General features: G+C 37.1%; 1 long non-coding RNA gene across 2 annotated transcripts; it reads left to right on the top strand.

Annotated features, from left to right (window-relative positions):
• The first annotated feature begins 146 nt into the window (after nucleotides 1-146).
• LOC107207674 lies at nucleotides 147-12,415 on the top strand. Of its 2 annotated transcripts, XR_004498374.1 has the most exons (5): nucleotides 147-367; nucleotides 971-1,049; nucleotides 10,125-10,229; nucleotides 10,389-10,476; nucleotides 11,029-12,415. It is a non-coding gene; the product is annotated as an uncharacterized LOC107207674 (long non-coding RNA). The 2 variants fall into 2 exon arrangements; XR_001522869.3 differs by having other exon boundaries at nucleotides 10,125-10,476.
• The last annotated feature ends 13,465 nt before the right edge of the window (nucleotides 12,416-25,880 follow it).

Raw genomic sequence — 25,880 nt, 5'->3', positions numbered from 1 at the left:
GCGCCCCGCGCCTGCGCACCGCCCGCGCTCCGCCCCCCGCGCACCGGCCCGCCCTAAGCACCCCGGGCCAGGGACCCGGCGGAGGGCGTCGCAGGCGAGCCCGCCCCGCGATGACGTCACGAGGCTGTTCAAACGGCGGCGGCGGGAAGCGCGCGGCCCCGAGGTCGCGAGGGAGCCGGTCCGCTCGCGCCGCCCGCGGGGCGCTGCCTCAGCCCGTAAATCCTGAGGGGAGCCGGGGGACGAGCGGCCGCGGAAGGGAAAGGCTCCTCTGCGGGACGCCAAATGCCCGGAGTGGGCGGCTGTCGAAGCTGAGGCACCGGGAGGGATCTAGGGCTCCACGTGGAGCACTTAATTTCCAAACCGATAGGTACGAGTCTTCGCTTGTCTCCTGAAGGTGCTGGTTGTAGTAAAAAAAGTACATAAAAGGGTAGATTTAAAGTACTGGGTTTGATTACACTAGTTCTGCTGTATTGGAAGAAAAGTTTTCACGTGTACTGGTGAGAACTGTTATTTCACACGGCAAAGAAAGCCTTTATTTCTAAGCATTCACAGTTCATTTTTCTAGAATTTTGATATTTCACGTTTTTATTCCTTTATTCTGTTTTCCTGGTCTACTTAAAAACATTTGTATGCAAACCTAGAAAACTACCAAGCCTGTCTCCCGTTAGCTGAGCCACTCAAGAAAGGAGAGTTAATTGAACGCTAATTGCTTAATCAAGTAATCAAACTATTGACTGGTTTCTTCTTGTTGGAAAAATTCAAAAAGTTATTAAGGGTATTTGTTAGTGTAGCAAGCTGGAAACCAGCAGAATACTTTAGAATGTGTTATTTTTTTGAAGTCTGTGGTTTGGTGTGGACTGCCTGTGGCGGTTCAGTTCGAGCTATGAGGTGCTCATGGTCTATTTTGCACACTGAGTATGTCTATGAGTATTTGGGTTCATGCTAGAGCTCAACAATTTTTATATTCCAGAGCTCATCCAAATGTTCTTCCATAGAGTGGATCTACATCCTGCCACAGAAGAAATGCATACTTGAGATTTCTCAATTTGGTGTGTAAGCAATTCATGTTTTTCTTCAGTTGCAGTTAAAATAGCTCTTTTAAAAGCTAGGTTTTTCTTGTATGGAAATTATCTTTGATATGGTTGCAGCTTTTTTTCTCAGACTAGAGAAAAAAAAAATCCAATTTTTGGTCACCAGAAGATGGCGCTGTGCGGCGCGATTTGAAAAGTCCGTCTCAGACCAGCCAGAAACATTCAGGTGTTCGCTTTCGAATTTTCCCAGACACATCCTCTTTCTCCTGGTTTGAATTTTTGAGATATAATAGTAGAATATCCTCTAGATTTTTCTCTGTGAGCATGCCCTAGGGCTGTGATCCGAGTGGAAACTTTCACAATGCCTCTGCTAATGAGGCAAAATTATTTAGGAAAGCATCTCTAGCTCCTTCATTTAACTGTTTATTTCAGTTTATGCAGACAGATTTTTCTCAGTCCAGTTTTGAGCAGTTCAGGTGCTGACATTAAAACTTAAATAGCTGGGTTAATGTAACCTCACTTCTGTTCCCTATTAGGTACTGTGCTGGAGAAATACTAGATAAGATCTACTAAATGCACACACATAAGAATTAACTAGTGCTCTGCTTTTCTCGTAAGAAGCAGATAATTTAAAAGAAAACGCCTACAGAAATATAGCAAAATGTCTGTGTTCTGAAAATCTGGATATTTGGACCTTAATTGCTAAGGTTTGCTTGCAGAGGCACAGCTCTATCATCTGCTAGGATTATTGATACCAGACAAAGAGGCAGGGATCTATTGAAGAGAAGTGGTCAGGCAAAAGAAAGTTTTAATTTTAGTAGTTATTGTTGAGAAACATGAATAATTTCTGTCAGTACTGTGGAAGAAATAAAAGTGCTCTCCTCCTCTTGTGGACTATATTCTCTCCAGTGGTTTCTGCAGATGAGAGATGAGTTTTCCCAGAAGAGTTTGCAGGCATTATTCACATTGTGGGGATTGTTACGGTAACCAAAGGGGATGCTGGTACTTCTGCTCTGAAATACTTATTTAACCATAGTGTGTTAATGGTGCAACTGGTACCAGGTAACTAAGGCTAACACATAAGGTTGTAGACAGGCTTTTGTCTTCATCCAAAATGCTGCATGGGCCTTAGGGGAGAGCATGGAAATTAATCCATATCTTAGTCAGAATTCAGACACATGCCAATTTCAAAATTGTGAAATGGACTTTCTTTTGATTTTAGGAAATAATAATACAATACACCATAATAATGGTGTACATGACTTGCTTTTCCCACTTAAAATAGAAAGCACCAATTTATTCCTACTCTCAAGAAGATCCAAGAAATCTTCTGTGACATATTATAAATTTTAATGGAGACTGATTGCTCTGAGTTTGCTTCCAATCTTTGTCATGTGGCTCCTGCAATATGTAAGTAGATTCAATAATTGAGTGTATTAATTCTTATATGTATCACCCAATGGAGGCACAAAATACTGCATTTTTGAGAGGCCTTTGTCAGCCTTTGTGTTTGTCCTTTTCTCTGTGATGCCTCACGTCTCCATTCTTCTATTTTTTGCTTGCTATGCTCTCTATTATTGGAAAAGGAAAGACCTTTTCTTTTTACAAGCTGCTTCTCTTACCTCATTTGCTCTTCTTTCCCCACAGAAGCCCTAACATATATGTACCATATATATATACACACACACATATATATACAAGATCATATACCAGATCAGTCATGAGCTGACCTCTGAGCTGCCAGTAATACAGGCTGTCCTGCATGTGATTTTCCCCTCCTTCTGTAGGCTGGACAGGGAAGTGAAGTGTATAGCATTTTTTCAGACTTTGCGGATGTTTACCCATACATCTCAGGGAGTTTGGCAGAAAGAGTGTGTATCATGGTTGATTAGCAGTGATGAGAGATATGCACATAAAAACTAATTCTTCTGGAGAGAACCAATGGCTTATTCACCTCTTCAGTGTCTGAGTTTCCATATAGACCTTTGGGGATGCCTGAAGGGTGGTTAATTAGTTTAATCTGTCAGAGGCAGCCAAATCTGCAGTTTCTGAGTAGAAAGGGTACCTCAGCAAAAGTCATCTCTATTACGCTCAAAACACTTCTTATGAAATTCGCTATGTTTCATTGCCTTTAAAGGACATATGCTAGTCCTGAGCTTCCATTCAGGGCATATATAAATGGCATAGAACAGAATTCAGGTTGTATGCATTTTCTTGGACTGAGAGAACAATCTGTGGTTTGTTTTAATTATGGCACTTAAGCTAAAGCATTTTAATAGGTGTTTCACCAAAAGTCTAGGTGATGAACAATTATCTACTGATGTGGTATCTTTAGCCAAGTATTTAATGTATTTGAATTTGTCTCTTCATTTTGTAGCAGCTGTAATATTTCAGAAGAACACACTCCAGAAAAACATGCTTCCTGCTCAATTAATGTGCAGTGTACATATACAAATATTTGCATATCTGTATATTATGTATATTTTAGCCTCCTTTTAAACATTTTTCAACTCATATGCATTGAAATTCCTAGTTTGCATTTTGGCAGAGGATCGGGATAGCTGTGAAAACACCTGTTAAATACTGATGGGAAACTCCTTAGCAGTTGATATGCACCTGTGTCTTTCACTATTGAGAGAAAGTGCCAGGCCTGGCTTGTCATTCTTTCAGGTATAGTAACACTTCCAGGACTGAGCTACCTACATCTGTGGTGAAGTGTGCGCAGAGAAATTCCCAGTGGCTGCACAGTGATGAACGCCTAGGTCTTGGCTTGTAGTTTCATTAATGGCAACAGTTCAAATGAAATTACGGCTATTGTGCTGTATTTTAAGTACTAAACAATTTAATTCTGCTGAAATTCCTACTGACAGCTCTGCCTGCCAGCATCCATCTTTTGTGTGGGTAGAAGATATTCAGGAGATCATAGCATAGAATAAATCACTCTCTGGGCAATTTACTGAGTTGTATGAAAGTGGGAATAAAAGCTTTTCTGCATGAAAAGTAAATCCATGTTTCTTCTATGTCAGCTGTGTGTAGAAGCTGCTAAAAAACAGAGTATAGGATCTCATTTTGTTTTTTTTTAATGCTGAAAAAATCAGAGTGTATAAAGTATTTGGAACTACTGTACTGTTTAAAACACCTTTTTCTCTCCTCTATTTCCCTGTGGAAATTTGTTCTGTTTAATCTTGATTCTGTCTACCTTTCTAATACCTTTCTATCAGTCATTTTAAATGTCTCTGTTGGCTGCTTTAAATGACGAGTAGGACTTCAGAGGAAATAATCTGGAAGGATTGGGAAAACTGCTGAATTAATAGATTAGGATGATTCAAATGAATGCCTCTACTGAAGGAAAGCTGGGGAGAATTCAGCTTTCATACAGTGTGTTTGAATGTGATAGGCTCAAGTGTGGTAGCTCTGCATGCTGGAGCCTGCACGTGCGGTCTCAGTCCTGCTCAAGTGCTCAGAAGACATGGTGGATAGAAAGGGCTGGAATTACTTTAATAGAAAAATTAAGAGCAAAGGGCAGGAGTCCCTAAAAAAAAATAAATTGGTAGTTCTGCTATTTGTGAAATGCATATTTCAATGATGAGTTTCTGTGCTTTGCAGTTTGTCTAAGTGTACAAGAAACTTAGGACTTAAGGAAGCTCTGTGTTGCCTGGTGTAAGTCAATATAAATTAGGAAAACTGTTTGGGATTTAAAAGAATGCACAGTGGCCCAAGGAGTGTAATAAAAGGGGATTTTTTTGCTTAAAGAATTAGACAAAGCTCAGCCCCCTAATCATTTCTGCAGTCTGAGGTTTGGCAGTGAAATTTTGGCTTGTGTGTACTTGTATCACAATTTCCCTTCTCTTTTCTTTTCCTTAGAATATTCTGGCTTTGTAGATTTGTATATTGCAATGTATTCAGCATGAGACTAATTCTGCCATTCCTTTTTTTAACTTGGATTGCCTCATGCAAAAATAAGGTCAGAATTTGGCCAAAGACAGTATCTGTGCACCATGGGTTTCTGGAATTTATACCACATCCACTCTAGTTTTTCCTTCCAAAAGTGGTTTGAGATGCTGCTTGCATGGTACATTACACAAATAGTAAGCAAGTAGGTCCTCAACTTGAAATTACTTGTTTCACAGAACAGTATTTTCTTAGGATAGGCACTGCATAGGGTCAGGACTCTGTGCTAGCTCATTTGTTTATGAGATGCTAATCTAAAAAAATAAAATCAACTAGAATTTGTTTATATGAAATAAGGGACAGACTTAGCCGTATCCAGTGGATACAGATTCTTCAGCTGTCAGTTATATTATCTTATATGTAATGACAAAGGAAAGTATGTAACAGGCAATGTTTGTTGCTTTACAGTATAAGGCAGTTCTTTGTTGCTCTTAACGCAAATAATCCTGTCACAGTCAGTGCTTCATGTGGATGAGGAATATCCCTTTTATTTGCAGATAGACTGAAGATTTTAGCACATGTAATACATATAAGGCTGTAAGAAAGGTGTCTCTAGTTTAAATTATTATTAATCAAAGTATTTAAGCACTTGCTTCTGTTTGGCTTTATCAAAAGGCTCGTTTTTAAGTGCAGGCAGAAAATTATGCACATGCTCATGCAATATGGAGATTTGAGGTTTTTGCTAGTTGCTGAATACTAGAAATCTCAAATTTTAACTTCCTCTAGAGCACAAAAGTAGTCAAGTAGCAGTGATAAGTCTCCAGATGATGCCCATAACAATTTGTTTTAATTAAAGAAGCTCCATTTGATATGTTAAGAACATATCAAATTTTTTTATGCTCCTAAAGAATTTTTAAGTCTTGTCCCAAAAGGAACTTCTGTGATTAGAAGATGAGTCTTATTTCCCACTTATCTGATGTAGAAGCCACTTTATTTCATATAAGGAAATATTTCTTTCCTGTAAATGTGATGAAACACTGAGCCAGGTCTCCATACTTGGAGATATTCAGATGTCCTGAGCCATCTGCCCAAAGTGAACCTGCTATCAGAAGGTGACTTAGTCTAGATGTCTCAGGATGTCCCTTCCAACTTTATCAAGATTTATTTGGTGCCACCTTGGGAAAACTTGTTTTTGTTTAATCTACCAGTGGAAGCAATGTGACTGATAGCAACATGATGTCTTGGGTTGCAATGCAAGATGTAACCAAGAGTATGTATTCTATTACCATCTGTTAAAACCAGGTGGGGCAATGTTCTTTCTCTTCCATGACCCATCCTTCATAATTCCATGACAAAATCTTCTGTTAATGAAGCTGTTAAACCCAGGTGAGGCAGTGTTCTTCATCCCTTCCATGACCCATCCTCCCTCAAGAGGAATCTCTTCTGATAATGGGCCATTGAGTCTCACTTCGTGGCTGATAATGATAAAATCATCCCAGTGTGAGATGCTCCACCCAGGGGGAGGATTCCTACCTGGATATAATCTGAGATTTGGAACATCACAGTCAGCCTTTGTCCACTGGATTCCCAGAGGAAGACCAGACCCATCTATACCACCACTGGACCTTTGGAGGAAAACTACACCCTGCTACAGGATCATTGCTTCAACAGAACAATGTCTTTCACTCCAGGAGGACTGCAGCCACCATTTAATCTGATTGCTACCAACACCCTGACCAATAGGGTGTCAGGTTGTATTCTGTTAGTGGGGTTTTTTGTACTACTGTATTTTTATTTAAATTTTCTTATTAAAGAACTGTTATTCCTATTCCCATATCTTTACCTAAGAGACCCTTGATTTTAAGATTATAATAATTGGAGGGTGGGGCTGTTTTATTTGCATTTTTCCATTTCAAGAGAGGTTCCTGCCTTCTTTAGCAGACACCTGTCCTTTCAAACCAAGACACATGAATTGACAAATTTTGGCAGGATGCTTTGGCAGAAGTGGCTGCCAAAAACAACCACACAGAGAGACAGTAACAGGGCGGATGTTTTTCTGCCTACCTGGATCATGGTTTTCCAAAGACTCTGGTTGTGTTCAGCCTTGTATGGCCTTAAAAATTCAGAACAATAATCACCAGAGGATTTCTGTGTGCATATCTCACAAAAAAGACTAAGTTGTAGGACTGATTTTATACAGCATTAGCAATCACTACGGAACACTTCAAAAGAACAGGCAAGAGAACATTTTCTATAATCCTACTACAGCCACTTGCAACAGACAGCTGAAATCCATGCATCCTCAGTGAAAGGATACACCTTCAGATACTGATTTAGAGCCAGAGATCATTCTGGGAGACTGCCTAGTAAATGGATGCCCCAGTTTAGTATGAAATGCTTCTTTAAGCTGTTTTCATTGTGTCCCTTGTTGAACTGAAGAAGCCTCGGTTCTGCAATGCATTATTTTAAGATATAAATTCTTAAACCTGAGTTAATAAATGAAGCCATAAATGCATCTGGATTCCTCGACTGTTTAGTACCAATTTATTTAACCATAAAAATAAAAAAATAAATACAAAAATTTAGACATTTAGGAAAATTCCTCAAAAAATTGAGGAAAATAAGCAAGAAGTGTACTGAACTGTATTTCTCCCTTTTAATAAAACAAGGATTTGCATATACTTTAAAAATACATCCTCTCAGAAATTTAGCTTATATTGAGAATGGCAGTGTTTGGATCCATTTTAAAAATGTTATACATAAATAACTTTCTGAGAGGACAATACATTATTTTCTTCTGTAATCACTGTTTTTAATTTTCTTAATGCACTTTTCACTGTTGCTTTGTCTGAATACATTTTATTTTTGTTCCTCTAGACAGGATTCTGCCACAAGCATTTTTAAATCAGACATTAATAGCATAGTTCACAGTTGTTACTGCCAGTGCTCAAACACAAATACTGCATTTGTGTTTGGAGGAAAAAGCAAACATCAGATCTTAATTATGTGCATTTGTGCTTCTGTGCTTAAGCAAGCTGGCATAAGGAGTTTACATCACTATCAGTTAACTGTAGTCTGTAGCTATCAGGATTACCAGCTGGATGGTTTGCAGTGGTGGGGGGGGGGGGGGTTGTCCTTTTTCCCTATTTTTAAATGGCAGGATTTCCAGGAAAGTCTGAAGTTTTGTGTTTACTTTATCCATAAGGAAATTAATAGAACTTTAGTACTGAATGCCAAACTAAAATAATTTGATTTGCAGACTGTTTTTGGATTTCTCTGTGGGATTTATTAAGAGTGAGTAGGCCAAGCATTAGAGCAGAGATCAGAATTGTGTCAATCTGGAATATAACAACTTATGTTTTTCATGAACAGACAAATGAGTTGATCATCAGCCCTTTGGAACATGGATTACATTTGTCTGTCACAATAGAACTCTCCTCCTGGCATTTTTAGGCACATTTCTAGTGATGAGCTTTAAAACTTGAAAAATATACATAGGTCATTGAGGCTTTGTATTGCTGGTCAGTTATTAAAAAAGATTGTTGTGATTCATTAGTCTATGATGGATCACTAGAATAACATAATAATTTTTCCTCCTTCCATTTTGTAAGTTGTGGGAGGTGCTGAATGTCAGCATAAGTGAACTTTCATATAAAGACATTTATTCTTTGCAAAACAATAGAAACACAAAATCTTTATATTCTGGAAGAAAAGTTACACAAAAGGTTCTGTTGTAGATCTTGGCCATATGTCATTCATAGAATAATAATAGAATTTGGTTTAGTAAGAGTTAAGTACCAGGGCATGCTTAGAGAACCTCCAACAAGGACTCTGATCAAACCACTGCTCAGAGCAAAAGTAATATCAGCTAAACCTAGGAAGGATTAAATGCCACGCAGAATCACGGGTCTTTATCAATAGAATTGTGTCAAATCAGGAATGCTGTCACCTGAGGTCCTAAGTATTTGCAAATTGTACCACTGAACAAATTAAAACTTCAGTGTATGCTTTGGATCTATATAACTCCACTTTTTGTCATTTTAAAATTTGGTGTTCTAATGTACTAGTATTTTGCTTTGGATTAATATTGTACACAGTTGAAAATATTTTAATTATTTTTTTTACTCTTTAAGAATATGAATTTGATGTAGTTGCAGTGAACAGCAGAACATTTAGAATTGGTTGAATTACCCCCCTTTTCATATAAATGGGAGTCAGCATTTATTCTTTCAGTTAGAAACTTGATTATAATCTGGAGACTCTCGTTAAAATGCTTTTTTTGCTATTGCTAAAAGGAATGTTACAGGCAAGATGTTTTCATTTTGTGTGCAGCTAGGAAAGTTTTGTTAAATGTGTTGTTGTCCCAAAGCCATAGGAATAGTTGCTTTTTTTCCTGCAATGTGAAGTTGAGTCCAGCAGACTGAACTTTAACATCTTTTTCTTGAGCAACAGGCAATGGTGACTTAGAGAGAGAAGTGTTAATTAATTTTATTTCAAAGTTTTTAAGCTAGACTCTTGAACATGGATATTCAGTTTTGATCATTCTAAAACACACTGATACATCAATTTTATTTTTCTTGCCTGAAGAAAAGTATATCCCAGTCATTACTTGCTGCTGAAAGAAATTTGTGTAGATATCTCTGACTCCATTTTTGAGCAGTGGAAAGTTTAGTCTTTCTGAAATCAGCTCATTTTTCTTGCTCTTTCATGCGGAACACTCAACAGGAAAGCCAAGAGGCCCATCTTTGGAACAGGAATTATTATTTAGGTGTTACTTTGTAAGATGGACAATGAATCTGATGTGGGTGGGTAAAAGGGGACTAATGAAGTACGTCTTGTCTGTTTTCAATGAAGACCATTGTATATGCAAAAGACCTTAATTTTTAGCACAGTGCAATAAAGGAACAGAAAAACTAACAAAGTAAAAGAAATTAAGCATGTACATATTGAATATTTGTGATTAAGAAGTCACCTGGAGACAAGGAACTTTGAGAAAGTAATAAAAACTGAACATAAATACTAATGGGGCAAGTGGATGCAGTGTCAGTCTGGAAACTTTTAAAGTCAGATGGGTTGCCAACAGGATAGGTTTGGAAAAGCTAGGAACTGCTCTTCATTTTTTTTTTTTTAATAAAGATGCAAGAAGATGTGTAACTGATGAGGATTTTTGTTCTTACAGATCTGTTTTTCTAATGATTATAGGTATTGGAGCCAGCTCATATGTATGAGGTGCAATATGGCTATGGATGCTGAGGAACTGGCTTCACGAAGAAGAGATAGCAAGTGCTATCCAAGGCAGCAGGACAGGTGGTGTGAAAGACCTGTGGAAAACTTTTTGCCCACAGTGTGAAAACTGAACAAATGTGTGGCATGAAAAATTTTAAGATTAATATGCTGACTTTGCATGAAGACTGAATATTCTTAGTACTGCATTCTTGAAAATACCTCCCATGTGTCTGTCCTCAGTCAGCGGAGGTGTACTTTGAAGACTTGGCCCCCGACCATGGAAAGAAGACTGCTTGGATAGCACTAGCTGGAATCACTCTGAAGGACTGTAAGCTTTGTGTGCCTTAATGAAAGGCACTAGGTAATCTTGCAAAAGGGAAAGCAATTTCCATCTCAGTTTATAAGATGCATGTATGTATAATCATGTATCTTAAGCATATGGATTTTAAATCTTGGCATTGAAAGCTTTCCTGTATTGAATTGTGAAGTGTATGAACATAAATAGTCCTAAATTGCTGTGTTCGTGGAAGCACAAATGAACAGTGTGAATCTAGAATGATTTCATGTTAATTACTGTGTTTTATTCCAATAGTTTAATTACGGAATGGTGTCACATATTGCTACAGAATATCACAATTTACCTGCCCCCATCTGACAATCTCTTGGCTGTAGTAACAAATGAAAGTGTAGTCCTTTTTGGAATGGCTTTGAATATCTGAGATGAAAATCTTATTTAAAGATGGATAAAATGAATACATCCTTTTGGAAATTCACACAATGAAGTTAAGTGACCTTCTCAAGATAGATTAGCAAAGTGTGTCAGTAGTCAAGAGCATTTAAATTCCTGACTGTGTCCCTCTTTTTTAATCATTCTTTCCAGATCAGTCTACGGAATGGTTCTCTCACCACTGTCTGAGGCAGTCAACAGAACTGAATTACTGGGTATATATTTTTCCTACAATGAGCTTTCTTCTTGTAAGTAACCTACTTCTTCAGAGTTTTCTGGTTTGCTTTTTTTTCCCTGAGAGGAGGAGGAATGGGGTAGATGAAAAAGGTAGAAAGCTAAATCTGAAAGAAAATATTTGGATTTCTTATTGATGCTTATACTTCAGGAGGAAATGGACATCACTGCAAGTTAACAAAATGGAAATGTATGTATATTAAAAGGATTTTTTTGTTCTCGCCAGGAATAGAATGCCTTGACTAATCATAATTGGTTTCATGTCTTGGAATTAGGGTCAGTGGCCAGGAAGAGTTCTTATAAGAGATTTGTAAGAAATTCAGTATTTCTTCTAAGTGTCTAAAGAAGGAGATCATGTATTACACTTTCTTTAAATAAGCTCTGTTCATGATTTACTTTGTGGGATGAAAGATTGTCAGTTTGTGCCTTAAATCCATGCTTTTTGAAGATGTTTTTGAACCTTTGTTAGTTATAGTTTATGTAGCAGTGCTGAATTCTCTGCTGCACCGCAAATTCAAGTTGCTGTCTGAAAATTAAGCTTTGAATTCTGGATGAATATCTGTGAAAGTAGGCCCCATATGACCTGAGATTCTTTCAAAAGAATCTCATTTGCCTAGAATTGCATGCAAGAATATAGTTTTGCTTTAGAGACTATGCTGTGTTGCTGTCATTTACCCATTGCAGGAGATGTTCTTGAATGTACTGCTGAAAAAAAAACTGTTATAAATAATCCTGTGTTTAGTAGCCCTCTAAACCAGAGAGGGATTACAGTTAGTCAGGTGAACTGGATGCTGTATTAGCAAGGATACAATGACCCAAATTACATTTTCTATTGAAATAATGTTAAAGATTACTATGTTTTCACCTACAGCAAACTTCAGACTCATTGAATTTGTATGTACCAATTCCAGTAGTACAAAACCACAATTTGCAGCATGGCTGGGAATTCTGCTGACTTTTCCTCTGAGCACCTGTTCTGCTTTTTGGTAATCCTGCTATTGATTACTTCAGTTTCTTTTGGTTGTGAATGTTTAAACTACTTTTGTGTACTTGTTATGTTTATTTTGATATTAAACACATCCTTTTTGCAGCTACTTTTTAGCAAGCTTTCAGCAGACAAACATCAAGTGGAACTAGTCCTCATAACATCCATGTAGCAAACATCCCAACATACCTTGGTGTCTGGCAAGGTTCATGCACGCCACAGCACAGGCACAGAATTCATTGAGCCCACTCATACTGATCTCTGTGATGCTGTACCTCATGTGGGGCACTACAGTTCCTTACCATTTAACAGTTAATGTTTCCTGCTTCAGTATTGTTTCTACAACAATTCTTCTGTTGTTCCACAGGTACTAACTCAATTTTATTTTTTTACTTCTCTGGTTTTTTGCAATAAGAACCATATAAAGCCTAAAGTAAGAGACATGTTTACTAACCTGATTTTGGCTTGCAGTTTGCTCTTGTTTTGTCAGATCTGACACAAGTATTTTTCCTGAAGTCCGTTTGTTTAAATGTAGCCATTACTCATATTTTCCACTGTAAACTTGGATAGCCACTGTGGAACAAGCCACAAAAATGTGGGTTTCATGACAAAATTGTAGACCAAGAATTTTATAGTTCAGGAGTCATCTTGCGTGCTAAACTAGCATTAATTGAGGAGCCGGATTTCCAAATATTACTCTATTGTCTGGTAACTCAGGCACTTCTCATATAGCGTGATATGTTTGCTCCAAAACTGATCTGTGAACAAGTATCTGAAAAATTGGAAAGCTAGGGTTGTAAAATGGATCTGAGTTATTGAATCTAAGTTTTACTTCAGAATTCAAAATCCATTGAGGCAAATATAATCTTCTCAGGACAAATAAACCTCTTAGTGGAATCATGCTTTTTAGAAGAGCACTGCCTTGAACAATATTATGCAGCTTCATGTACTTCATGGTTTTCATCTCCATGTGTTTAATAGTTAACAAGCTAACACAGATGAACAAAGGCTGATATGTGCTTTTTGACAACTTGGGATGAAGTGAGTGAAAAGCAGCATAATTCATATGAACAGCTTACACGGAGACTTCAAGTATTGTCATAGCTGTTACCACTCAGCTGATCTCAAGAGTTTTATCACCCTAACTTCAAAGGCTGGATGCATTTTGTGTCAGACATTCTTATTCTAAAAGTAACATGCAGGATAGCTGGGCTCTCAGAGGAAATGAAATTAAAGTGTGAGGGAAGAGCAGAGGAGCTTTTTGTTTATTAAATTTGATGTACAACTCCTAAATTTCTAATAATACAATTTGTTAAAGGGCTGATCCCTTCTGGTAGTGCTGAATCTTTATTTCGTACATAAAGGTTGTCTTGTTTGCAGGTCATAATAATTTCAGTCATCTTTCAATTAATACTTGGAGCATGGATCTCTCTTAATTGGTTATTGATCCCCTCTAAAGCTAGCCTGACCAGAAGCATAATTTGTTGCCTGTGATCTCCTGAGCGCTTAAGCTTTTCTGCTTCCTCAGTAAGGGAAGCAGAGCCTGGATTTTACCCTCTTATACCGTAGCTTAATCAAATATACAAAGAAAAGCAAAGGAAGTGGTTACAGTCACCCTAAGTGTATGCTGTTAACTGCTCCAGTACTTCTCCCACTACCCTGGCCTTTGTGGTTTTCTCTAAAGCTGCATTTTCAGAATTCAAGTGACCAAAAATTGCTTCTATTTTTGCAGTTTCTACTGCAGGATGCGGTTCCTTAGCAATAGATTAGCTGGTAGAGTCCTGTGCTCTTATTTCCATTTGTTACCCTTTCCTGACAATGCTCTTGGCCTTTGTGTGGTTAGGGCTTCATTCTGCTCAAGATTGTCCCTCGTTTGTTGGTTAGTTTTCTCCATTAGAACTGAGTATGTTTCTTGGGATGGAGAAATGTGTGGGGCAGCAGCAATTGAGATTGAGCTGCTATGGGACCTCTTACTGAGAACACTTACTGAGTTATAACTGATGTTATAACCATGGGAGGAACTATTCTGCCTGTTGCAGCATGGTATGGCTGAAACTTTAGAAGTTTTATCACAGCATCTTTCACTTTCTCTGAAAAGGACTCGATTAAATTTGTACTGAGTGGTTTGGAGCTCCCAAATTTTGTTGGAATAAGACTAAAAAGAATAATAATCAAGATACACAGATGGCAAAGCTGCAATTTGGAGAAAGGAATTTAGCTGTTTCCTGTCTTGCCAGGTTGTGAGCAATTTACTTTCTATAGCTTAGTATTCAGAACTGTTAATCAAATAGCAGTGGGCATTTGTTTGTGGCAGGTATTTTGCACACAGGCAATTGTATGCATCTGGCAACTCAGATTCTGAGCTGATATTTTTGATTGGGTGTTTAGGTCACTCAATGTATTTCCTTTCTCAGACTGAATGACTTTCATTTATTTTGATTAAAGTTCCCTCAATAAATGTTTGGTTCTTAAATTTTCTATAAATAATTCCTCATAGTGATAAAATCCCTTGTTAATCACTTGCTGACAATTGAAATTACTAAGTATCTATAAGCAATGGCCGTGATTGACAGTCTGAGTCAAATTTGGTGGGTGAAAAGTTAAACAGATTTTCACTTGTCTCCACATTAAAGTATGCTCTAGTGCTGCAGTACATTTTTATGCAAACAATTTGTTTTTCTGTCCTAAACCATTTTCTGTCCATGGAACATCGGTGGGTTGTAATAATTTTATCTGAACCTTTCAGCTTAGTATTGGTTTAAGATGAAAATATTACTGTTGTGCCATATGGTATAAAGCTTGCTGTTATGTAGTCTGTTACATATATGCCTTGTGTATCTTCATACCTGCCACTGGAGAGCTGTCTGATAATACCAAGCTCAGATATGAAAGGTAAGGAATGTCCTCAGTTCCTCCTGACTTCAGCAGTGCTTTTGTAGACCGCTGCAGGATGAGCAGTGCAAATCACCATTCTGTGTGTCACTGAAAGTCATTACTGTTTCACTGACTTCATAAAGAAAATTTCAGTAAAATTTATAACTATGTAACTAACTGACTTAAAAAAAGAAAATCTAAATTTATATACAGCTTTCAATTTGATATCAGTAGGAAAAATAAGGAAGAAATACAAAATGCATACACCATATTCTGCAGAAGCCCTAACTACAGGCCTAAATTTTTACATGTCTTGCAGAAAGCATTTTGCACTATTTAGTAAATGCTTAAAAACCTAATTAGACTAATGTTTCAATTTTATTCAAACAGATATATACATTCTGACATGTATGTCCACATAGGAAAGAATTCCAAGTCTCCGTCTCATGATGACCTTTCCAATGAGATCTGGTCATACAAACAATTACTGTGGCTCTTTGTTGTCTGAGAGCATGGCAAATTGCTGCAAACTTATTTTCTTCCATATGTGGATGAAAGCAACACTCATTTTTGTATTTGATTTTGCTTGAAATTTTACTGTATTTTGATATTGAACTCTATTTGTAGTAGTACTTGCAGGGCTAACATGGCTTAAAGCAGAAAACTGTGGTAGGAAGGATCACTGTGTATTCCATATTACATGGCATACTTCTCCTTCAGGAAATGTTTTTTTGTTTCTTATTTGTATCTTATCAGCATAGGATTAGATGCACCTAATTTTGCAATTCCACCTATTACTCTGATTACTAATTTTGAGGTTTGTGGAGGAGTAAGGTTGTAAGGAGCAAAGAGATGAACAGCACTGGGAACAGCCCTGTGCTTCATGAAATCATTAGAATATTTCATGTGGATTAGACCAAGAGTTGGAGCAGTTTTGCAGAAGTTAAAGGAAATGTAATGACAATGTCTGAATTAAACATGGCTCTATTTGCTGTTGTTGCAGCAAATTGTTTACCACACTGCACTGTAAACAGTGCTTGAGCATTATGGAAGAAATCAAGGGTTTAAGGAACAAGAGGAATGCCAGTCATGTTTGTATTCTATATGCTGGTTACTTTGAATACTACGGCCTGTGACGGTAATGCATCTAACTTGAACTGCAAGAATTGAAAGTTTTTCTAAGAGGAAGAAATGTAAAAAGAATATATGCCCAGCTTAAACATCTTATTTTAACACTGAATTGTAGTAAGAGGCTTGTTATAATGAATTTTGTGTATAGGCATTCCTTTTATTGTTATTTAGTTTAAAGGTCCTTCAGATTTTCTCTGCTGAATCTTTATTTCTTTTGTAGATATTTAAGTCTCATCCACACATTGCACATTGTTATGCATAATGGCGTTGTAGAGCTGTTTCCAGTGTTACAGTAGTGCAACTTGAATGCTTTCTGCTTTACAGGTTTGTGCAGTGAGATCAGACCTGGGTCGCTACTCAAAGTGTTGTTTCTTACTGTGCTGCCTGACTTATTCAGTACAGAATAAGATACTGCAAGTAGCTCTTTAGCATCCATTTGGAGGGAGGTGCATCAATTTGCCCTCTCTTTGTTCTTCCATTCTATTTGCAGGTAAAATCTGGACAAAAGCATCTGAAACCCAATATAATTTATTTTTTGTAAAGGCTTTTTATGGGTTTGTGACCTCGGTTAGTTGTGCCCCACAGAGCAATGCTGCTAGCAGGGATTTTGGAGTTAGTCTTTTGGTAGAGTACACCGTGGTTTTGGGAAGTGGAAGAATAGGTGGAGAGATAACACCTAGACCAAAAACTTCATATTTTAGAATTTTTTGTTGAAAAATTCCCCCAAATTATTAAACTTTTCAGTAGCAATAGAGGTTTCGTTTTGTTTTTCTTTTTGAATAGATACCCTCCTTTACAATGCGAATTATTCCTGTCTTATGTTTTACTTAAAATAGGAGCCCATGGACGTGGGTTTCATGTAAAATTCCACATTCTAGGAGTAAGCATTTAGACAAGTTCGGCAAGGATTCTTGGTAATTTTTTTCCTTTAACTTGAACTATGGCTACTGTTTTGTCACCTGTGTTTTTATTTACCTGTCCTTGTTCTACTTCTATAATTGAATTGACTTTGTCTCCTCATTTATGTATTTGCAAATGAATATTGGGACAGACTTTGAAATATTTTTGAGTATGTTAAAATTCATTAAGATCCTAAAAATTAGGGTTTGCTCCTCATTTTGCTCATTCGTTGTCTCTTTTCTGGAGCTGAGTAGCACCGAGCACTTAAGTGGGTGTGTGGGAAGATGAGTGGAACGCAACTTCAATCACAATGCAGACTGCAGTACAAAATCCTTGCTTACTTTGTCAGTCATTTTATAAATTGGTTTGTAGAGCTATGTGCAACTGTAATTACTTTCAGCTTCTCAGCATTTAGTAAATCTAGAAAATGGCATTATTATTCTGGGGTCTCAGCATTTACGGAGGTGCCTTTTCCTTCGTTACATCAGAAGGTGGCAGCTGGCTCCTCATGTGAGAGTCGCACGGGTTTAGCAATCCTGCCTTTCCCTGTTTCCTTGCCACCTGCTGGTAAAAGGTGGAAGCCTGCAGCATGTGGAAATCAGACTTCCAGCTTTTAGGGAAAGCCTCTCCTACTTGTATTAGGTACAGTGGACCGATTCCTTCCTGTTTCCCAAAAAATCTAGGCTTTTTGTCTCAAACACCAAATTTAAAATCCACAAGGATTTCCAGAGGGATCCAAAGTTGTTAAGCCTTCAGTTTGAAAAAAAAAACCAAAAGCTTTCCTCTCTTTTTTCCGAATATCAGGTTAAAATGGTTTTGTGTTCTATGTTCGAGGGGTGGGTCTATTTGCTGAAATAAAAAATAGATCTTATGGCTTTGTGCAATTTGTGTGTATTAGAAGTAAATATAAAGTTTGCTCCTAACAACTTCAATGTTGTGCAGTAAAGTGGTCACATTAAATATATTCTGTTAATTTTTTTTAATGTTACCACACCTTCAAAAGCATTGAAAGAGTTTCTGTGAATTGAAACAGACAACAGTGCTGCATGTGGGATATATGTTAGTGACTACCAGTAGTAAATATATACTTATCTGAGGCAATGGAAAAATAAAGCATGATGTAGCCTCTCAACACTTGCCCAGAAGCAAGGCTGCATTCTTTGAAATCTGCAATATAATGAAATGCATGGTGTAATATAAGTAAAACTTTTGGGTCTATGTGTATGTATAAATACAAAACATACGGGTATGCACACAAATATTCAAGCGTACCTCCTTCAGTGAAGACTATTACTTCATCATATGCTCAGAAATGCTGCCTTTAGTTAATGCTGTTTTGCTGTTGGTTCTGTTATGATGCTTAATTTTTAATGAAATTTAAATGTAGGTTTCTTTATTCTTGGACTATTTCACATTGAATTCCTCAAGGAACTATGCAAGGGCAACATTAGGTTTGCATTAGTGTTATTTTTCAGATCGTGCACATTTTGCAGTCATTGAGGGTTCAAAGCCCATGACACTTTAAATAAGGTGGCCATTTCAATTGTAGACCTGAGAGCTTTTCAATTTTTAATGTTTGGTTTCTGACTAAGAAGATGCTGATATAATTTGAGTTTTGGATGGAACACAGTGAACCACTCATGATGAAGTAGATTTCACTGAGGTAACCTTGGCAATGGGGCTGATGGGATTCATGCCAGTTAATCAGTCTAAGTATGTGAATTGGAATCCCCGGTTGTGTGCTGAAACCTGGACATTGGCTTTGTATAATTGTGTCCAAGATCAGATAACTGGATAACAATTATCAGATAGACAGGTTTTCTAATTACAAACAATTACTGCCAGAAGGACATTCATTCTTCCAAAGCATGAATATCCTTCATATGTATATATAGATATATATATGTCATATATAACCATGCTGTTAATCTGTTACATTTGTTTGAACAAGGCTTTTGTGGCTTCTCAAACTACTAAAAACATCTTCAGCTTGCAAAGTAACTTTTTAATTCCACAAACTGCTTAAGATGACAAGAAGCAATGCTGCTGCTCAGAGGTAATTATACTCTCATTCCAACCATCTGATCATTCCAATAAATTTCTCTCTCCCTTGCTCTATTTCTAACCAACTGTTTATGCATGTAGTTCTCTCTGAACTGATTTGCTATCTTTAGAAAGAGTGAACTGTCTGATTCTGGTATAAAAGGAGCTGGAAAAATTAGAGCTTGTAGCATGAATGAGGGGTTGCTTTCATAATGTGAAAACAGTGGTATGACCAATTTGAGCCATTTGTGTAATCAACAACCTTTTAAGAAGATGGTATGATGATAAAACAGTATTCATGTTGCTCTTAAGGAGATAGATAAATCATCTTAAGTTTTCAGTAAATGCATATAATAAATGACAGCTCAGTTTAATGCTGCAACTGTTTCATTTTGATACAGCATGTCAGAGCCCATTGAAGACATGTTACACTCTATCACCTTAATAATCTAATTACTCTTCACTAGCAAAATTAAATTTTTCTTGACCTCTGAAAAGCATAAAAGCAAATAAAAGTTCTAGTATTTTCTTTGTATTTGCTGAGGGCGGGTTGCAAACAAACATACATGGTACACTACAAGAACTGTGCGCTGTACTTTCATTGGCCATATTTTTGCAATATCCTTCTAAGTAATTAAAACTGGTGTAACACCAATCCAATGACAAAACTGTCTAGTTCACTGGAGACCACTGAATTGGATACCTGTTAGTTATGGGAATAGCTCCATTGTTCATTTTCACTGTGATTGGTTGGAGAATGTTGACTACTTTCATGCTAATATCAACTGCTCATTGTGCATTTTATGGGTGACAATGCAGTAAAAATCATCTTTAAATATGTCTGAAACACTCTTGCAAGTCAGTCCAGTTGCAACCTAGAGTAAGTTTGGAAAGTGAGCATAATTGCACAGAATTAATAAAATGTTACATTGCACAGAGAAAAACAGTATGTAAGGTTAAAATGACATTGTAGAAAACTAAGATTTGCATTTATTTGAATTGCTGTGCTCTGCACATTTTTGCAAGAGAAAGCTAGTGTGTTTGGAGGCAAAACAGTTAAAGACCACCAAGTTTTTCACAGGTGACTGGAAAATAATGAAAATACAGTCTTTAGTTTCAAATGTGGGTGAGTAAGAAAGTATGTGGGAGTCTGAAAAGAAATAACTGTCATAGATTGAGAAGGTAGAATCTTGTTTCCCATTTCTCATATTGAGAAGAATCCACTTAGTGTTAAGTGATGCTCTTAATGTAAAAGGGCAAATTTATAATTAAATCTTGGACTTCTATTACACAATACTGAACAACTTGAGTCTTAAAATTTGTGGCTGTTCTGTGACTATGAGAATTGTTGTTCCATTGCAATGGGCAGGGGTACAAAGAAAAGATCCCTAATTTTCAGGACATGAACCAGATTTAAACTTTTACTGCAGTCACCTTTTCACAAAGTACTTTGAGTTCCAGCTACTACTAAACATAATTGCCCGTCTGCAACATGTTTGAATTATTCCTATGACAGTTATACATATAAACATCTCATTTTATGGCTATGTGCCATTTCATTCCAATTGATTGACTTTTATGTCAACCCAAGCAATGAAAACAGTCTATAAAACTACGTTTTCTTGTATTTAAAAATAAATATTTTTATTAATTAATTACATTATTAATTATTAATCTGATTTGACCCAATCCCATTCCTTCGTAATTATGTACGTGTGTGAATATACACTTATATTTGTTACATTTTTTCTGTATATGTACTGTATATATATTTTTATGTATATGTGTGTTTATTTTCTTGCAAGTTATTATTGGCTTATTTAGCATAGCAAACTGTGATAGCTTTCTATATGGAGAAACTAGTAATGGAATAAATACTGAAGAGGATAAGTTACTTCAGCTGGCAGAAAATGTTGGTAAAGAGCAAAAAGACAATATGAAATAAGTTCTGTCAGGTACTTTGCAGAAGGCTACAAACTCCCATTAGAGTGAGGCTTTGGAATGGCATTATTAGGAGTAGTGGGACTAAGGAAACCCTGCTAATTTTAATTAAGGGCTTGATGAATTCAAGTAGGATGAGATTAAATCAGCCATAGATTGAATCTGTAACATGAAATGTCCTCTCCCCTGTCCAGTGTCCCAAAATTAATAGCTTCATGTGCTTCAATATGATGTGGATGTAATATTAATTCACATTACATGTTATACTACTCTTAAATAAGTTGATACAATATATTGGAATGATTGGAATTACTCTTTAAATTTTATTGTTCAGCACATTTTTGCTAGTTGAGAGAACTGCTAGAACCACTCTGTAAAACTGTGCAAGTTGCCATAGCAATTAAACCAGAGTTCTATGGTTTTCCTTTCTTAAGTCTTAATTCTGCTTGTGATTTTAAATAACAAGCCAGTATTTCATATTTTTTCTCATTTTTCTGGCTTATTAGAGAATAGATTCCGAAATTCTTGATTTCTTGTGTTCCTTGCCTTAAATATGCTAAAATATAGCACCTTTTTAATTCACACATGATTTGGATTCTTTCTGTCTGCTTAGATTGTTGGACAGCTCAGAGCAGGGCCAATGTTTACCAAAGATCTCTAACAACTGGAGATCTGTTCCTGTACTTTTAACATTGTCCTTCAGTATGGCTCTGTTTGGCAATACTTCTAAGCTGTATTTCTAATTAAAAATAATAATTGACAGGCCTTTTTTTTCCCCTTTACTGTTGATCCTAACAATTATGAACTTGGGAACAATTTACTAACAAGTAAAAATTAGCACAGAATTAAAGATAACTTCTCTCCTGGAGTGTTTTAAAATCATCTGAGAGACTGAGGGAGTGAGACAGGAGAGTGATAATGTCTGTATTCAGTATTTCTGCTGCAGTGTCCAAGGGGGAAAAAGGCTTCCTTATTTCAAGCCATCTCCTATACCAAGATGCCTATACTGAGTCATGCACCCTTGTTCTTGGAGGCATGGAGCCCTGTGTTATGTGGACAGTCACTGTGGTATGAATGGGACACAAGCTACAGCTGAGTATGGCCCAAAGGGACCAAAAGGCAAGTTAGTGGGAATTCAGACCTTTTGTTCTTCAGAAAAATCCCCAAGAATTTCAGGAAGGTGCAGGAAGTCATGCTGCTTTGGAGGGGGGTATAGAAATTATAAAGCTTTTCACAAAACAGGAATTTTAGAAAATTAATATTCTTGAAAGCCCTGAAAATACAATTTGTTTTTTTCTTGTTACTGAAGTAGAGCAGACAGCTGTCCCCAGCTCCTGTGAGACAGCTTGGGAAATCTCTTTGCATAAACAGATTCTTTTAGCAAAACTGATTCTGAAGATCCCATTCTTGCCAGGTAAGCTGGCAGGAGAGTTGCCAGTGTTACAGCTGAACTTTCTTGAATGTACAATATATTTGAAGAAATTGTTTTTATGAATCATATTCTCCAATGAAAATTTATTCAATGAGAAAATTTCTAGTTATAATTAATTCCTAGTTATAATTAGAACTTTTCTTAAAGGCCATTCAAGACATTTCTGTCAAGGCTGAGAACTGAAAGAAAACCTTTTAGGGTTCTTGCCTTACTAGCAAAACAAATTCCAAACTGGAATTGAGAAAACAGCTGCTTCTCTTTGTATTCATAAGGTGACTAGTGATGACCTTTGTTAGAAAATGAGTTGAATAGAGAACCTTTGCAATCTTGTGTGGTAGGAAAGCAATATTAGGTTGATTTCAGTAATTTGTATTCAGTTCTATTTAGCAGTTGCCTATGATGCTTTTCAAAACATGAATGAGTTGTTCAATTTCTTATTCCATAGGTTTTTGGTTGAGAGATTGTATCTTTATAGATAAGAAATCTTTAACCTTGTTTTCTGATAAGCTACTCTGTGTTAGTCATACAGCCTGTCTTCTGGAAAATAGAAAGTACTTCATTTTGGATTTTGATTTAGAATTTTTTTCCCTTTCAAGCGAGAGCCTGTCTGGGGAAGAGGCTTTCTTGTCATATCTCTGACCTACATCTGTTTCTGGAATGGGTCAGATGGAAGTGCCTCTGATTTCCTTAGTCACTGATAATGGCTTATGTATCTTGGCATGTCTGTGGACCCCTTTTTGGCTGTGGAAAAATGATTGCACTTTGCTCTTTTCCTGAGCCAGGCAGAAATTACTTTTTTTTTTCCTTCCCCATTTTGAATCTTGGGAGCTTGAAGAGTAGCTCTGTGGTTTCTGGCTCAAATATTTCCAGGTATGGGCCTTTGCTGATCAGTCATGTCAATTGGGCAAAGGATTGAGAAAGATGTGGTTTTGTTGGATGATGTCTTTAGGAGGAAGGATAACTTGTACAAACCTCAAATTCTAACCAAGAGAGTATCACATGCCACCCTCCCCCCCTTGCCCCACCTGAGAAAACAGGTAGGGAAAGGCACTGTGTTTTGCCTTTTGAAGGGCCTTCTTGCAAGGCTTTCAGCTGCAGCTGGGAATTTTGGCGATTAAGCTAAAGCAGAAGTCTGTTGGTGTGGTGTGGTTGACCTTTGGAAGGTTAAAAATAGAAGCCCTTTTTAAGGTCTGAAATGGAAACTCTGCACACTTGCCTATTTCTAAACTTGTTTGTTGTTGGGCTTTTTGGAGTTAATATGCATTTTATCTGTAAAAATATCTGCAGTGCACACTCTGTTTTTCTGGAGGCTTATGATACAGATGTGTGGTGTTGTAAATATCAGTGATTTAAGCAAGGAACAATTTCAAGAGAACCATATGTACTCTAGCAAGAATCACATGTATAGGATGGGTCCTGTTATTATTGATGGCATTTAGGAGAGAAATAGGCTCCAGCTGGAAGCATGCAAGCGGTCATCTCAACAAGTCATGTCTGACAATATTTGCTTTATAAATAAGGCACATGCTTTTTTTCTAGCATTAAGAGTGATGATCAGCACAAAAAAAAAAAAAAGAGGGGGAAATTCAGCTACTGAATGTTTTTAAGAATAAAAGCTGCTCTTTTCTGTCATAATGAAGACATTTCCCCATGACAATGCCAGAAAAATTATTTTATGAAGCATGGGAAGTGGCAGTCACCTGCTCAAAATTTCCATCATGTGGCCTCTGCTTTTGCCACACACCTTAGAAGTGCCTCTTGCTGACCTCTTTCTAAGAATGGCTTAGCAGCTTCCTCCAGCTCAGCCTAAGCATAGCTGGTGTTGCAGTCCCTGCCCTAGCAGGCCTTTAGCCAAGATAGGAAACAGCAAAACTTGTCTGTAAAAGTGGAATACCCTGTTAGCAGAAACCAGAATATGTAGTTACAAGACATCTTACCCAAATAACATTTTCTTTTAATAAAATATCTCTACTGACCAGAATATAAATCTTTGCATAAAGTTTGTTTTTGGGAGAGTCCTAGACAGCTGAATAGATACCTGATACCTGATAGATAGCCCAGATACCTGAGCACTGTGTATTTCTCCTGTGTACATGATTACACACAGACTTACATGTGTGCCTATATATGCACATACATACAAAACCAGATATATATCACCACGTGTATGTACTTAGGCATCATCCCAATCTGTTTTCCCAGACTTTTTCTGGAAAGGAGTGGGAACTGAGTATGATTCTGATACTGATGGTTTGGAGGAGCCATCTGTTGGCTCCAATCCATTTTGTAAACACTTTTGTATTGTTGCTGTGCCAAATGTAAACCATGTGTTGAGAGTGACAATTGATGCATCTACAGTAAGGGCATTCTTATGCATAAACTCTGCTTACAGTTTAATTTTGAAATATAAGACAATGTCTCTGTGGTCATCCAGTATAATTTTATTAATCCAAATGAGAAATCATGTACTGCTCTATTTATACAGACTGTCAAAGGGCAGGTGATACTGTAGCAGAAAACTGATGGAGATGAGATGCATTACACTGGCTGAAGACCTTGTCTTCATTTGGATGTCATGCCAAATGCTTGGGTTGTTGTTCACAAAATAACTCTTGTGCAGCAATGCAAGCTCCAAGAAATGTCTCATATAGTAATCTTATGTACTAACTTTCAAATTACTAAAGGAGCATTCAAAATCACTCATGAGCTTACACTGTTTTATTTGTATTCAAATGAGAGTTTGTCTCTGCACTGTAGAGATCATCAACAGTCAGTGTGTTGGAAGTGACAATGAATGCTGAATCATTTCCAAAAAACTCTTCAATTAATAGGACAGAGACAAAAAATAGTCTGGAAAATGCAAAAAAAGCTCCCAAAATCCTATTGCTATAATATCCTTTCAGAGGTAAGGGCAAGTCCTGCTTTTCAGAACAAAGGAGTAGGCAAACAACAGGAGGTAACTTCCTTGAGCTAAAAAGACCCTCTTTTAGCTACCACCTCAGGAAATATTTTTTTCTTCCCCACTCAGAATCATGACGTTAGTGGTTATTGAGACTATGCTTGTCTCTAGGGCTCTTTCTTTTCCTCATTTTTCATGTGTTGTTTGTCCTATACCTTTGCTCACAATTCAAATCTTGGATCAATTCTTCATTTGTTCTTGCTCAATTTGGTACCATACACTAAAGTTTGAAAATAATTTTAATTTTGTAAAGAAACATTACAATTTCATAACATGAGAGCAGTGGTCTTAACTTTGCTACTGTTGCATATTTCCCACAATGGCAATGTGTTTTTGCAGGATTTTCTCAGTAATGGTGTGACAGTAGAATGGGAGATCTGGTGTTTTTGAGGGGTTTGCCTTGGCTTATGTTGGACTGCAATGCCCTTCTGTATATGAAGGCAAAGCTTTGCCTTATGGGAAAGCCAGCTGGAGTCTGTGACTTGAGGTGTAATCCAAAGCCATGT

The sequence above is a fragment of the Parus major genome, chromosome 7 (assembly GCF_001522545.3).
Source record: "Parus major isolate Abel chromosome 7, Parus_major1.1, whole genome shotgun sequence".
NCBI classification, from domain to species: Eukaryota; Metazoa; Chordata; class Aves; order Passeriformes; family Paridae; genus Parus; species Parus major.
This window is presented reverse-complemented; position numbering and strand designations above follow the sequence as displayed.